General features: G+C 39.7%; 1 protein-coding gene across 16 annotated transcripts in view; it reads right to left on the bottom strand.

Annotated features, from left to right (window-relative positions):
- Positions 1–3838, bottom strand: part of ADCYAP1R1 (ADCYAP receptor type I) — a 142968-nt gene extending 139130 nt beyond the window's left edge. For 4 of the 16 annotated variants that reach the window (XM_027450337.3, XM_005023230.6, XM_027450335.3 and 1 more), the window contains exon 1: positions 3137–3768. The gene's annotated coding sequence lies outside the window, so the exon portion shown is untranslated. The other 12 variants (XM_027450334.3, XM_021274924.4, XM_021274930.4 and 9 more) reach the window with 8 other exon arrangements.
- Between the last annotated feature and the right edge of the window lie 11739 nt (positions 3839–15577).

Genomic DNA, 15577 nt, shown 5'->3' with positions numbered 1-15577 from the left:
GGGGGGGCACAGCAAAGCATTTTGCATATATGCCTTTTTTCCCATATATTTGTGCCCACTCAACTAAAATCTGAAGTGATGAATTCTACTACTTGTTAATGACTGTAGACAACCAAATACCTTTCTGTATGCAAAGCTTTTCTTAAGACCAGTACAAGTTCAGCACAGAGGGAACTGGAAAAGTGTCTCCTCAAGGGATGTTGTACATATTGTCTAGCAGGAATACTCTGATACAGGGTGATGCTAAAGCTATCCTTGCCAATGTATTATCAGCACAGATGACTAAAGTCATATACAGGAAAAAAAAGAGAGTTTCTCACTGGTGCATTTGTACCCCTTTCAGTAGGGTTATTCCACTTTTGCAATGGTGTGGAGGACCCACTCCAAAAATCCCGTTAAGTTCAATGTGTATGAAATTGTGCACCTGTTATCTTCACAGGTGATACTGGATGGTTGGATGTCAGACATGAGAGGAGAACAGGGAATGGAAACAAGAGAGCATAAACCAACGCAAAAACAAAAAACATGCTGACTTATAGTTTGATGCTGTGGTTTCTAAGCCAAGTAAAATAACTTGCAGTATCTCCACTGACTTCTAAATCTTGATCTCATTTTACATCTCCTGAGAATCATGAGAAAAAAAAAAAAAAAGAAAAAAAAAGGATTCTTCTCTACTAAATTGGAAGTGACTATAAGATGTGATATTTCTGCACATGAGTTACAGTATGATCCTGTCCTCAGTTTACTTTTTGTCTGTGCTTCTTAACTCACATACTCTGGTTTCATTAGAAGATAATCTGAGCTAATTTAAGAATTAGACTGTTTGTACCGAGTGTGCTCAGAAGGAAGGAAAGAAAAACAAAATCTGCTATATTAAAATGAATCAGCCTGGGGACATGGGTCTCAACTGATCAAAGGCGTAGGCACATATGGAACTCAACCCCAGAAAAAATATCTCCAGGATGCCGGCTCAGTCAGCCAAATCAGGAGAGATGCGATGAACAAAGGTCTGAACGTGATCAACAGCGCAGCCCACAATCTCAGAGATCTCTGTTTTTCTCTCCCTGGTAGCATCCTACAACAAAGCTTCTGCTTTCGTGTTTATGAGCTTCACATATACACTGACAACAGCAGATCTGGAGAGCCACAGGAGGCTGTGGCACCACCACGAGAACAGCAGACATCTTAAATCTACAGGGAGGAAGAAGCCCTCTTGCTTTCTAGCAGGAACCCCAATGGAAGGCTAGAGCCACGGAGCAATCACAAAACCTGTCCCTGTTTAAAGACGAATACATTGGGACAACTGGCTTTCCTTCTGGCATTCCGAGAAGCCCCCCATGACCTTGGAGTCTGTTCAGTGCCAATGGTTATCCTTCCAGTCACTGCACACATGCCTTAGATTGGAGAAAACAAAGCAACAGAAACCCTCTGCTCCGCGATATCCAAGATAGATTGCCACTACAATAACAGATCAATTGTAGCTGTCCTGCATGAACAAAAAAGCAGCTACCACTGCTCTCAGCACATAGAATGTGAAAAAATATACACATAAATTATAACACAGAGCTATAACCAAGATACAAGCAGAGATATCAACTTAAATCCAACTGCTGTTATTGTACTGAATAGCATTCCTTAATTATTCATCAAATTGGAGCAGTGCTGCTTTACCTTTCCTTTAGGACAACTTCGTTCAAGACAGCTCCAGCGTGTTTTGCATTAGCCAAGTAAAGATGCTTGTATAATGCATTCTTTCTCCATAGCTATAATAACAACACTTTAAGGATTTTGCCTTCCTATTATCTTTAACAGTATATTAAACAGTCATACATTCACTTTGATTAACATTTGCTAGCCATAGAAATATTTTCCCACCATACCTGACCAGTGTTGCATACGCAGAATACAGAAGTGAGATGGCAGTGTACCAAAATAATATCAAATGAAAATCTATTTGCTGTTTGTTGACTCCAAGAGATTAAAAAGAGAAAGAGGGAAAAAAAAATCTTCTTCAGTTACACTGCATATTGCAATATCAGTCCAACACATGCACTTTAATTAACGTACACAAGACGGATGGTAATCCATAATACCCTAGGAAAGAACCAGGTCACTTTGCCACCTTCTTCATTTTGGTTCTTATTATTTGTTACTCTTATAATTACCTCCAGTGCTACTCCAATACCTGCTTCAAGCTAAAGGCCAGATTCTGTTTACCAGCAGACTAGATGCAGAGGAAAACCACTGACTTCCAGGGAGTTCATCCAGACATACTTCTATGTAAGTGATCATCTCGCCATAGACACCGGTATGTCTCAAAACAAATCTCTCCCTCTCTCTCTCTCTTTTTTTTTTTTTTTTTTTCCATGCATTTCCTACTCCTGAACACCATGCTGCATTTTCTTTCTCTCCCTGACAGTAAACTCTTCAGATTCCAATACATACCTGAACCGTTCACACGTTAAAACCACAGCATAGCGGCAAAAAGTCTGTCCTGCGTGCTATCCCTCTGACTTAGGATGTGCTCTGCATAAAGATGGTATTATTAGAGCCAGCTGTTCAAATACTGATAAGAAGTGCCCAGAGGCATGCAAGCAGAGGTCAAAGGCACATTAACAGCAATTTCTACTACTGCCCCACAGAAAAATAGAGGAGTCCTGGTGCACTGCTTGAAGGGTGAATCAGAGTTTCTGCGGCAGGTGAAGATGCAGAACTGCAAAGGTAGCCTAGAGCTCAAAAATGCCAACAGCAGCACCGTGTCTGTTAGCAATCAGGTTTTATTTACCAGCCATATTGTGTTAAAATCAGACGTGATTCCCATACCAAGCACGTTAACCTGTCACCACACGCAAAGGGAGCTTTATCTGTTCGACAAGCAACAAATCTATCTCGCGGACACATCCTCGGAGCCTGCAGTTGTATCTGGAGGCTGAAAGCCTGCGTTCATTTCCCCCCAAAAGAAGTATTCCCAGGACCTGGGGAAAGAGCCGGTAAATCAATGTCACTCCAAGACAAGCCGCCGGTTCCTAATCCCCCGCCGGCTGCAATCAGCGGCTCTGGAGCATCTCCGGGCTGGGGCCGAAGCGAAGCGGGGCAGAGCCCGAATCCCACTGCCCGGCCGGGGGAAGGGACTTACCATTGCAGCAGGGATCCGTCCCGGTGCTGGAGATGCTGCATCCCCGCCGGGTGCCGGGGCGGGGCGGGTGCCGGCGGGCTCGGAGCCAGCGGCGGGGGGACACGGAGGGGACCAGCCCCGGCTGCCCGCGGGGACACTGAGCGGCCGGAGCCGGGCTCCCCCCGCCTCGCTCCTACCGGCCGGAGGAGGGGTCGGCGCCTCCGAAGGGAATCCAAATTCCTCCTCCCTCGCCTGCCGGTCATGTCCAGGCTGCCTTTGCTCAGGGGATGGGCCAGGTCCTGGCCGTGAAGGAATTTGCCATCGCTAAATCCAAAAAAAAAAAAGGCAAAGAGGGGGGAGGGAGGAGATTTGTTGCAAACTTTTTTTTTTTTTTCCTGGTGTCTGTTTTGTTTTTTTTTTCCCCTTTCTTATTTATATTTTTATTTTTAAGGGGGGTTATTCTAGCTTGGGAAGTGGGGGTTGGAGCAAAGGAGGAGAAGGGGATTCAGGCTGGATCAGATGCTCTGCATGCAAGTCAAGGCTGTGGTGTGCTCGCCCCGGTATTTCTGTATGTGTGTGTGTGTGTCTGTGTGATTCTCATACCCAGACAATGCTCTGCAAAGCGAGCTGGTCCTGCGGAGAAATGCAAACACCTCCTCCCCCAAGTGCCTGAGGAAAGGAAAGGGGATATGGAGCCAATCGCTTCTCCTTGGCTAGTTCATTAATATGGAGGAGAAAGAAGGAAGCCAATGAGGACCAGAGGAAGGAGGGGTTTATTCAAATTAAGTTTCTTAAATCAAACACTTTTTCCCCCACCCGTTTTTTTTCCTCTTCCTACCTCCCCCAATTGCTCTTTCTCCCTGTCCCCTGAGCACCGTCTCTGCAGCTTCACAGATTCATTTATTTGTTTATTTTCAATTGGCACGACTGGGTCAGCAAAACATGGTGATGGGAGGGAGAATGGCATCGCTGCTGGATGGGAAAGGGGATGTGGGAGGGAGGGTGAGGGGAGGCAGTTTCTCCCTGAGCTGCAGAAGAGTTGATAGCAAAGAAAAGCGATAAAGTAGCTGGAGTTGGCAGGAAAGGGACCTGAGGGGAAGTGGAGCAGGAATTTCACCTAGAAGCAGCATTTTGCAGATGGTATTTGCAGATGGGCATGTGGCCTGTGTCCAAGACAAGCCCCGTGAGCAGGTGGAAAGTACGTCCTCCCCTCCCACAGCAGAGCCACACACACCCAGGAAAAGAAGTGACTGCACAAGAACAACAGCAGCCACCCTGCCCTGCACTGCCCTATAGGTGCACGACACCGAGCTGCCCACAACAGCAGTGCAGGAGTCGGACCTGTTGCAGGAACAGGCATAGAGCTGTAGACAAGGCTGAGGTGGTCAATGAGAAGGGCAAGGATGTCCTGCTGGTTCCTTTGATGTGTGCCTGGAAAAGCACAGGGTGGCATGTGTCTCCTGGCAGGAAATGGCACAAAAGCATCCAGTCCCTTCTCCCCTCTACAGAGAGTAGCACTCGAGGGTAAAGCCTGTCCAGACCTGGGAAATGGTCACTAAAGGAGTCTGAGCGTCTACAACAGGTGTAGAGGAGCCCTCTGCCAGGGCATCCCATGAAAGCACTTGTTTCCACACTGCTTTTGTTGCTTTCAACCATACTGGTATCAGGCCCTGCAGATCCATGTCAGGAACTGGAGATGCTGGATGCCTGCATCCCTCCCCAAATTCCCTGAGACCTGTGTTGCCTGCTGATGAGGTTCTTCCAATCACCCTCAAATTTCACACCTGGGATACCAACACTGTTCCCAGTATGGAAACCCTTCCCTTTGCTTATCTTTTATCACTCCCTCTACATTTTCTGCATCTCCCATCTTCCATTTCCCTTAGAATGTGATCTCATTTCATATCCTCCTTCCCTTTACCCTTTGCCCAGATTAAACAAAAGAAAAACAAAGCAATCCATTCTGAAGAGCAACTAAATCTATTACCTCTCCAGTGTGAAAATCCCTGGCCCAATTACTTATTTTTATGTTATAGTACCTGTGGCCTGAGGGGGATGTAGCTCTGCAACAGAAGCACTGACTGAAGCAGCACTGCTTCTGGTCCCTTATCACAGTAACAGACCCATGGCTGCATCGGGGCCTTCTGCTGAGAAAAGAAGGCACAGACACACTGTGAATGCATTCAGCTCTGTTTTTCATTTCAGCATCACGGAGCAGTCCAAATAATCAGTTAGACTTTTCAAATATTTTCTTTGCACTTTCTCCTTCTCCATTTTACCAACTTCTCTAGTCACATCTCTTAGCTTTTAGTAGCTTTGCTAAACATGAGAGAAAAAAAGAATATGAGAATAAAAATCTTTAATCACCCTTTGTACTGTTTATAGACATTAAAGGGAGAAAAGTACTTTTAGGATATCATCTATTGCACCTACTTTAATGCCTACCTAGGATAAGACCCCAGGCTAGATTTCCAGAAAGCATAAAGAAATCTAACAGTAAGGAATTCAGTCAGATGTAGATACCTATTTATTACTCAGAAGGATCTCAGCAAACCTCATTTTATCTGAATCCTAAAGGATAAGATGCAGGACAAAGTAACCTCCACAGCAAAATATTCTTCGCAATAAAAACATCTCTGTTCATCCTGTAGAAATAAATAACTCTCCCAAACAAAACAAAACAAAACAGCTGCCATGACCCCTCAAAACTTCCAAAATTTATGATAGCACTACATCAAAAAACAGAAGCATCCCTATGAAATGTCCCATTGGAATGCTAAACATGGAAGAAGGTTCCCAGCTGTTCAATTATTATGTGCTGCTACAACATCTGCTCCCTGTCTTTCCCAGGAGAAGGGCAACAGGCCAAAAGAATCATCTAGTGGCCTGTATCCAGCCTCAGTTGGACTGCCTTAGAGGATCTCAGCTGATACCCATCTCAGGTTTCCTATAGAAGAAGTCAGGAGAGTCTGTCTAAGAACTTTGCTCTCTGAAAAAGAGAATTTTCTTTAGGATAAAACAATTAAGTCATTTTCAGGCAAATGGTGCTTGTTTGTTACCCTCATCAGCAGCCTATTAAACAGCTATTCATTACTTAAGTGTGTGTGAAGCGTGATAACAATTATTTTGGCCAGCATGAGGGACTGGCAGGGGCAGGAGAAGGCTTCCTGAGAGAAAAGTGTGATGTGCTGCTAAATGACCTAGACAGCCTTCCATCTGTCATCCTACACAGGGTCAAGACACTGGCAAGCTGGCTGCAAGAGTATTTGCTGGTACTGGGTTAAAGATATTGTTGGAAGGTCCTCCCCCTTTTATTTTATTTTGAAATCACTGGTGATTTAGTTGATTGAACAACTAGGTCTCAGCTGGTCAACCATCCCTCCCTTCGTATCAGAATCAGTTCTTACCAATGCAGTTACTGGTATACAAGGCATGATCCATCTCAGCCTGGGGTAATATTGAAAACAGCTCAAAGGAACTGTGTCCTAAATGTGCCTGTTTCTCTCCACCGACATTAGACAGACTGCAAACACAAGCCCAGCTTGTCAACACTCACAATGTAAGCTCCTAGTGTTTGAAGAGATAAATCATCGTTATGAGGTTTGACAAGCCTCAACTGCTGAGACACACCCGGTTGGCCTGTTCTCCTCTACAAGGATAAGAACTACCCCAGGACAGTGTTCTGGTCTGCATATTGCCCAGTCACTTCCTACCAATTAGGAGACTGCTAACAGTCAGAAAAAGATACCTCCTAGCTCCTGATGGCAAGATCTGGTGGAGGTAGAGAGTGGGGAAAAAACAGCTACTTATGCAAGGAAAGACAGTCATTTATTCCCTTTCTAGCTATGGAAATGGGCTATACTGTTTTAAGACATTTCTACTAGCAGAACTCTGTCCAAAACCAGGGAGAACACAGTATGCTAAATACCTCACCAGGTATGATTAACTGGGATGTATGTGGTGTGTAGGCAAAGGTCTAAACAACTATCTTAAGAGGAGGCAACTCAAAGAGTGACTATAAAGAACAGAAGGTATCTGACTGTGTGCCTACTTTTACACTGTAATAAATATAAGGGAGCTCAGCCCACAGACATACAGCCATGCTTATCTCAGGATGCTGGGAAGTAGCAGAGGGTGTGAAAGCAGCCATCAGTGAGAAGCTGAGGTGCAGTAAATTCACTCCTAGCTGTCTGGACAGGAGTCTATTGATCTGGCCACCGTCAAAGGGAATTAAATTGAACCAAAGCTCTTGATTCCTTTATCTAGCCTTCCTTCCTTTATCTTTGTCCCCTGTATCTGTTACAAATTTTACTGGAATCAACTGCACCTTTCTTCATCAACACCCCATTTTCCTCATGTTTGTTCTGCTGCAGAAGATGCTGTATTTGACTTGAACACTCTAAAAAATGAGGAGAAGAGGACACATCAGCACATGTAGCGCATGGAGGTGATGCCAACCTGCCTCTGACTCAGGCTTTTGCATATGCAGAAATCACCCACCAGAAGCTGGGTATGACAGGAAAAATGCTCTGCTAACCAGCTTGCAAGCCGGCTATGAAGCATGTTTATGCAAATGGTGGTAGCCATACCTTACCTTGATCAGCCTCCATAGGCTGCTACATAGCAAGGGATGACATCTCATGGACAGGAGGATGGGAGTCAGCTTGAAAATTGACAGGTGAAGGTAGGTACCTGTATATGAGCTAGGCAACTGCACTACTGTCATAGTCAACAGAGACCTAGTCATTAAAATCAGTGAAGCCCAGGGATACTGTGAGCTCACTTTAACATACTGTAACCAACTGAAGAGCTCCCTGGACACTGCTGTCTCTTTTAATATCTGCAGCTTTAGTATCTGTTGCCTTAGAAAAGGTGTGCATTGCCATTTGAAATGCCCTAGAAATCCTTTACTAGCACCAGCTGCTCCCACATCTCTTGTATTATATCTGCCAGTCTCAAGGGATTATTTATTTATTTAACCTTGCTAAGAAAGAGTTTAGTTCAGGTGGTCAATGTAAAGCTCCTGTATTGTACCTTTCTTGAAGTCGAGAGTACTGTTACTATTAAAATCAGCATTGTTTTTCCTATCTGACCTACCTCTTCCTTCAGGAGTCCTCACACCACTTGGCATGAAAGCAGAATTTGTTCATTCTTCTTCTCAGGTAAATACACTGAAAATTTGGTCCTTTAACAAACTCTTGTGATTCACGATCAGCTGGTTAAAGAAATTAAATTGTGTGAATCATCTCTCCAGTGAAAGTTACATCCCCACTAAGGAGAGTCAACAGAAGGAAATATATATGAGCATCTTTGGTGGAGAGAAAACGGACAAAATAGCAATGAACAATATATAGCAGGAGGTCGGCAAGGGGATTAAATATATGCAATGAATCATCTATAAGAACCAGCTAGATGAGGATTCTTCAGTTTTCAACAGAGACTATCGAGAAGGAAAACAGTGTAAGTTTATAAAAAATAACTCTGAGAAGGTGAATAAGGAAAAAATGTCCACTGTACTTCCTTACATAAGAATGAGAAGGTACCAAACAAAAATCAGGGAGCCCTGGGGAAAAAAAAAAAAAAAAAAAAAAAAAGTATTCAAAGTCTGTATTCAAAGTCTTCACTTAAATGTTATGTTATTCTATGTTATTCTAGCAGATGCTAGAAGATTGCAAGTGTTTCAAAGCAAATTATAGAGGAGAAGTCCATAAAGGTACATGTAATTCAATACCAGAAGACCACTTCTGTCTCAGAATGTCTCTGAGACACGTTTTACAGAATCACAGAATCTTCTAGGTTGTAAGAGACCTCCAAGATCACCATTTCAATCAGTGCTGGGAGATAATTTAGGGCACTTAATATCTGCCCATTGTTTATATATTTTTCTAGTGACTTGCAAGCATACATATAGATTTCTGGTCTAACTGTGCAGGTATTTTTGTATTTTCTGCTGCCATATATTTCCATAAAATCCACTAGCCAAAACTACAGATTTTTTGAGTCCATTCACCTGATCTACACAGCTCACACATCTACACACGTAGCTGGGAAGCTGAGACACATTTATTTCTGCCAACTCTGGAGGACAGTTATTTCCAGCAGAAGGTTCAGGTAGACATTTACAGTGTAGTAACTTCTTCCCAATTCTGAATGTGAATAGACAGAGCATTCCAGGAGAGGCTTTATGGAACATTGCTTATTTAGTTAGTTATTTCAGGGATTTATTATAGGGATTTAGCAATCTCTAATTTAGGCATTTTGGTATCTAGTTCATGGACTTCATTTGACATCTTTCAGAATAATGTCATCGAAGTCCTCACCTAATGTACCTTGATAATCAAGTTTTTATCCTTGAGCTCTGTAATCAGGGCAATAAATATTTAAGACTAATTAGTACAAAACTACAATTTTAGAAAAAAAAATGTGGTTTTATGGAACAAAATTATTGTGTAATCAGGTTGTATTTGGTGAATAAAGGGGAGAAAAGGATGGAGAGGTTTCATTTCCATACTTTTAAAATGAAATGTTTTGACAGTTCAGTCTCCAATTTGACATGCTTAGCAAACTGCTTGAATTGATCTGGAAATAAATTTTGTACTTTTTTTTTTTTTTTTTTTTCCGAACTGTGTGGGCAAAAAGGTGTTTTTCACTGATACAAAACTATAAATATGTATTATATAAATATTTATTATATACACATTTTATAAGTACATTTTATTTCATTATATAAATTACTCTTCAGATATGGACTGAAAACCTCTAGCATTCTTGCAGTTCTGCTTATTATCTCTCCTTTGCTATGTGGCTGAAATTCATCCTACCTCATTTTAGATGCTTAGTTGAATGAGATTTTTAGGACTTTTCTTGCTGTATAGTCCCTGTCTCTAGTGCTAAGTCTCTCCTGTGAGAGGCAGAGTGCTTCTGAGAGAGCCTGGTCTGCTCACTAACTATAAGAAAGAGCCCAGAGTGTCTATACTCTGAATCATAGTGAGATTCCTTGAGTTGTATGGATGCGTGTTTTCAGGTATAAGATTTTATATGAGGTATTACTATCAAGGAGAAAATGATTTGCAAAGATACCATCTCTAAAAGCAGCTCTCATTTGTTACTAGGCATGAACAAATAACTATATTCAGTCCCTTTATGTATTTTTCTGATTTTCTATTTTTCTAAGTATGTTCTCTAAAGCACTCTGAAGGAAGGGCACTCAAGTGCCTATGTCCAATCCTAAACATTGTTAGGAAAACTTGGTTTAAGTTTTAGTTGAAATATGTAATAATTGTGTTCCGTTATAGGATAAACAAATGTCCATGTGTGTGGATTTAAGGTTCAAGTCCATGTTAAACTGAAATACAGGTTTGAAATTTGACTCACCAAAAGTCTGCAGAAATTGTAGAAAACTATGAAATGTGTGTGTTTTGAGTTTCTAACAAAAAAGCTTTTTAAATAAATGAGTTATTAGTAATTGTAGTGAGTATTCCTTAATTTCAACTCTACCTCATCCTCTTCCTTAATAAATTGTTTTGGGAGATTCTTCTTGATTTTTGCATGAGGATGAGAAAAATGAGTTACTGTAAATTAAAACAGATAGATGTGGACGCACCTTTGGTTTAGACAGTAAAAGTTGCAAGTCCTGCATATACTATGCTATGCTTATGTGAATTGGAATGTTTTGTTAGAAAGTGCTAAAAGGCAAGGGAGACAAATGTCAAAATGAAAAATTTCAAGAAATAATATCAATCTTCTACCACTCATCTCTATCCTGATGTTGAGGAGGAACTCTTCCCATGTACATTAAGACCAGACTGGTCTTATGGATTTTGTCATGATGAGTCTACAGAACTGCTGTTGTCATACCTGAAGTTAGACTCAAATTTCAAGTGGGGACAGGGACAACAGGAGATTATCACTACTCAACTGAAATGAGATCCAATCTACCTATTTCTCTTCATATTCTTTCTTCCTGGAAGTCTGCTTTTTGGACAACTTGTGTCCAAGAACAAATAAACATTGATGAATTAAGTCTTCCGCCTTCTAGGAAGGCATGGAAGAAGATGTATTGTGTACTGCTAGCTGTGGTCAGAAATGGAAAGCAGCAAGCAAGTGCTCAGAACTTCTTAGGGACAGCCTCTGAGCTGTGACTCATGTCTTGCTCAAGCCCACTGCAGAGCAGATTAGGCAGGCAGGGCAGTAGGCAGGGCAGCACACAACAAGAAATGTTGTGTGGAGACAGAGAAGGGATCTCCATGGGTATCGAGGCTCTTGTTAGAATCAAAGTCCTAGAACGCTTGCTCATGTCCTTTTCTTTGTGATCATGACCCTTCTCACTAATTTAGTGAGTCTGTTCAGAGTCTAAGCACAATACATAAATGTCAGCAGGCATCATAGAACAGAAAATTGCAAGTTTTAAGGAAATGTTCTCATCTGTTGTTGGTTGTCTTTTTTTTTTTTTTTTTTTTTTTTTTTTGAGGGGGGAAGGAGGATGTTTGTGGAAGGAAAAACAAAAGTTTGTGACAAAAGTGGAGGTTGCCTTTAAGTAGCACAAGAAGTCAGCGATTTAGTCAGTTCTTAAAACAGAATTTCAAAAACATTATTCCTTGAAGCAGATACAGCAAAAGATTTATTTGTGAACGAAAGATTTTGACTATCTGTAAAAAGAATCAGAAAAAGCATCATTAATATAGCAAAGCAAAAACATATATATGTCTTCTTTGACAATGTAAAAATCAGTAGCTCAATAGATTTATTCTACTAATCAGTGAGATTAGTAGATAATAAATAAATTATTAATTTAGTAATTTAATTATTAAAGTAATAATAAATAAATCAACAAATCAAGTTTATTTATGAATCTGTCTACAGAAAGATTTATTGATAACTCTCTCTGAACTTCCACCTCCAAATTTAAGGAAGTTTAACATACAAGCTTTTAAGAATAGTGTGGTTTTGTTTGTTTCTTTGTTTTAATTAAATTTTGTGATTGTTTCAAAAGAAATCATGAAACTATAGATAAGAACAGCTGTAAGGAGTATTCTCAATGTTATCTTGAGATAGTGGACAACATGCTAGATTAACCATATAAACCAAAGTGTAAGAAGAAATAGATGTCCACTGAAGACTGAATGTTGTTTGTTGCTTGCCAACAAATATGGAAAAAGCCCTCCACAAGACCACAAACCTTCATAGACATCTATCAGGATGTGACTGAAACGCAGAAGACTCTTTCTGGAGGTTCTAATCCCATCTGCAGAGTATGGATACTTACTAGAATTTCTCAACACTTATTAGAATTAGACCTACCCTACAAAGTTTTTACCTCAACCCTCAAACCTGAAAGGTGGTTGAAGGTTTACACAAGTAAATTCTTGCCCTGTAAATTGATGTCTTGAGAATTTGTGGCCTAACCCTTGACCCTGACAATTTGTCCTTAATTAAAGTATAATAAAGACACTAGTGAACTCATCTGAGGAAGAAGTCACAGATCTATCCAGCTTCCAGCTGTTACACACCTTCCTTCATCTTTCAGACAGGGTCTTTTGCAGTGGCTGAAAGATGCATTACATCCTCCTTAGACAGATCTTACAAGAGTTATTAATGACCAGCTTGTGGCAAAATTCAAAGGTCTCACTTCCCATCTGAACTATCTTGATTTATAAGCTGTTTTTGTCACTTTGGATCAGTCTGCCTTCCTTATCTGTAGGCATAGACAGATGGCTCTCGTAACCCTGCAGTGAAATGGTTTTCCTCTAATTTGTCTGATATGATGTCTTGAGTTAAACCTTTTACTGCACTCCTCTTTTTAAGGTGAGAATAGTCCACCGCTGTGGTCAGAGTCCCTGATTCTAGCACTCAGAATGACCTAAGTCTAACACCTGATGTTCTCTTCTTGCATGAAAGACCTCTGGAGGGAGATTATTCTCTTCTGCTGAAGGAAAGCAGTCTTCCAACAGCTGAAAAAAAGCTCAGCTATAGAAGAAGAATAGGAAACCTGTTTTCCTGCAGAAGGGGAGATGCTGAAAGCAAATAGAACTCTAGTGTGGGCTATAGAAGGTGTGTGATTAGTCTGAGCATCAAATCCATGATAGTGAGACATAAAGAACAGGCATAAATGGAAGCAAGTCACTACTGCATCTATAAATGTAGTTCATGGAATTTTTTCACATAGTTGTTTTACTTGAGACAATTATTTATTTGGCACAATCAAATAATCTTTTATTTGGACAATTAAATTTGTTCAATTTTTTTTTTTTTTCTTTCAAAAACTCTTGACTGACTCTCTTTCTTACTCTTCTTATTACATATCTTTGTTTTTCTTAGCATGTGATTTCAGGTCTTAGGTGCTACACAGCATTTATTCTGTGAGGTAATACCTTCTATAGTATGATTCATTAACAGTGAACAAAGTCAGAACTTTAACCATTGTAGAATCTGTCCTACTTGCACTTGTAACAAAAGAAAAATTGTGACTGTTGCTAGTAGCAGATTTTCCTCATTTCATAAGACAAACTCTGTAATAATGAATATGTTTTGTTGCTGGACAAGAACTGGTAATTAAATTCAGATTTTTTTTATCCCTCCCTGCTTTTTAACTGTTTATGTGTTTTGTTTTTTTTTTTTTCCTTTTCTATTTGAATTGTCTTTCTCTATGTTCCTCTATGTAAGTCAATTTTCTTAAATCAAATATAACAAAGCCCTTCTCTAACCATGAAAATATTATGCAAACAATCAAAGGCAAGTTCATACAAAATTTCTGTCTTCCTTTGTTGTATTATGAACATATGAAAACATTAAATTAGATTACATCTTCACAACAGTATACTTACTAGAGGTCTGACAAACCATGTAGAGAAAAGAAAAATAAAAGCTAGTGGTTGGAAGCAAAAAAACAGACAAATTCATCTCAGACATAAAAACAAACACTTTCTTAAATATGGAGGAAAAGCAACCACTGGAATAACATACCAGAGGATGGGAAAGGTTCTTAATTTTTAAGGGATTAATCTGATCCAGAATTAGGTGAACATGTACAATGTAGATGTCTATAGATGAGGTAATCTCTGGCTTCCTTTCTAGTCAAAAGACACTAGTCCATACCGTCAATGAGAATCAGTGCATGATTCACCTCAACCTCAGGGAAGCACGTAGAGTAAATGAGAAAAATCACATCTTATAAGTGTTACTTGTTTCCATTAACTTTAAAGGAACCTCAGGTCAGAAAAAGATAGTATGTAGTCAGCATTTAAAGATTTCTGAGATGCATCCCAATCTAGATGTCTTCAAAACAAGTCTATTTATTACTTTAATGTAATACTTTATCCAAATATAAATCATTGCTCTCAGTAACTGGGCAAAATTTAGTAGTTTATGATGGTCAGAAGAATAAAAAAGTCAACAGAGAACACAAAACACATAGAAGGAAGAGATCAAGGGTGTAATTCAGAATGAAATATATTGGAAAATAAGAAAAACACAAATAATTATAAAACAAATTTATTATGAGATGGTAAATCTATGGCTTGAAAACTTTAATAAATACATAGATACTAAAGACCTATAAACTAAAACACACATTGTACCCTGAGTAAGAATCTTACACTTTCATATAATATATCTTGTCTCAGGCAAACTGAAGACTGGATTAAATGAGCAAAGGAACTGATGGAATCAGAAGATCCGTATATATGTATATACGGATCTCAAAACTTCCTAGACATGTCACATAGAAATAAGTGAGGAAAATAAAACCTGCTTATCTTATTTCCTGAAGAAAAGGAAAGGAAAGGAAAGGAAAGGAAAGGAAAGGAAAGGAAAGGAAAGGAAAGGAAAGGAAAGGAAAGGAAAGGAAAGGAAAGGAAAGGAAAGGAAAGGAAAGGAAAAGAAAGGAAAGGAAAGGAAAGGAAAGGAAAGGAAAGGAAAGGAAAGGAAAGGAAAGGAAAGGAAAGGAAAGGAAAGGAAAGGAAAGGAAAGGAAAGGAAAGGAAAGGAATATGGAAAAAGAAAAAGGAAGAAGAAGCAAAAAAATAGAGCCTTTATCCTTAAATAGATAAATAAATAAACAAAATCAGGGGTTGAATTCTGTGCTGAGATGTACCACTTTGTTTACTGAAGTTGTTATTTGTTGTTATTTAAGATTTGTTTAAATACATTATGAATGTCTTGAATTTGTCAGATCTCTTTTAACATAAAGGAAAATTAACAGAATTACATCAAGGAATACAGGTTGCAGAGAGAGAAAGTGAGTTACTTAATCTGTATAATCAGTCATGAAGAACAAAAGATCTCATAACTTCGTGCTTTAGTATAGCAGAAACAAAACACACCAGTGTCATTTTGCAAAAAAAGCTCTCAAAAATGATTTTTTAACACTCTTTTATTGTGAGCTAACTTCTACTTTATAATTATCATCACTTATATCACTTTATCATCACTTCCACATTAATGATTTATACTTTATTTATTTATT

The sequence above is a fragment of the Anas platyrhynchos genome, chromosome 2 (assembly GCF_047663525.1).
Source record: "Anas platyrhynchos isolate ZD024472 breed Pekin duck chromosome 2, IASCAAS_PekinDuck_T2T, whole genome shotgun sequence".
Taxonomy (NCBI): Eukaryota; Metazoa; Chordata; class Aves; order Anseriformes; family Anatidae; genus Anas; species Anas platyrhynchos.
Note: the sequence above shows the minus strand (reverse complement) of the source record. Positions and strands in the feature narration are given on the sequence as shown.